This window comes from Plasmopara halstedii (genome assembly GCF_900000015.1).
Source record: "Plasmopara halstedii genome assembly, contig: Scaffold_2439, whole genome shotgun sequence".
Lineage (NCBI taxonomy): Eukaryota > Oomycota > Peronosporomycetes > Peronosporales > Peronosporaceae > Plasmopara > Plasmopara halstedii.
Genome location: NW_020189346.1, coordinates 32,400 through 33,479, shown reverse-complemented (window position 1 = coordinate 33,479; position 1,080 = coordinate 32,400).

The following is a 1,080-nucleotide window of genomic DNA, read 5'->3' as shown; positions in this document are numbered from 1 at the left end:
CAACGAGGCTCGCGTGTCCGTTAGACACTGCAACTCCATTTGTTGGAACAAACAACTTTCTGGCTTAATGAGCCCTGTGTCAATGACACCAAAATCTCCAAGTCTCGCCGGTTCTGACGGTGAACATGGGCAGAGCCCAACTTCATCTCCCGCACTCGGTGCAACGTCGGACAGTGCGTCTGTAGCACCGAGGGGTGTATATCCTAGGCTCGATGAGCACAAACGTCGAACTCCGCACACGCTTTCAGTGCCGAGGGGCCTCGTTGAGGATGTGGTCGACTATGAGTCTGACACTCCTTTTCCCGCATGAAATGACGAGGAAGACGAGCTGCGCCACCGGCGCGATACGAGCTCTGCTCGTGTCTTGCAGACCCCATGTCCGTTCTCTGACTTCTCGTCAACTGAGGCACGTGGTTTGATCACCAATGACCTGACGAGAAAGAGAGGCGGCAGCTTGAAGCTGCCCGTAAGGCGGCTCTCAAGCGCGCCCATCCACAGTCGGTCATTGACCTTCGTGTGGAATATGGCTTCCGCCCTGTAGATCCCGCTTTGGAAGCGAAGGACGCGGTAACTCAATCGTTACACGTCCACATCATCGGGCTCCCGACCAGAACAGAAGATGAACTTGCCACACGAGAAGCTCGTCGAGCTCGTTTCTTGGTCTCACAAGAAATCCCGTTGGAAACTTATCGCACTCGTCTGAGTGCACAACGAGGTGGCTCTCGTGTACCCGCAATGCGGACAATACCTGTAGTGCTCGCCCCTGGCGAAAGCGCTACAGACGATGACGCGCTCTTTGAGCAATGGGTGCAACGGCACCGGAAACTTTCTCCACTGCATAACCTGCAGTAGAGTCACAAGGAAGTGGACGTGGGTGGGGAGCGACGCCTCCGCTTTGTGTTTGCCAAACGCAAGGTACGCCGTCGACTTCCTTCGGATTGTTGCCCTGCGACGTATGGGTTAATTCTTAACGCTCCCGCGAGCTCTGAGGAGCTCAGGGCCACTGCTTGGGCTCGGCTCATGGCCCTACTACTTTCCTGGCTATTGCCGGGAAGCGCGGGGCGTCTGATGACGCAGGAA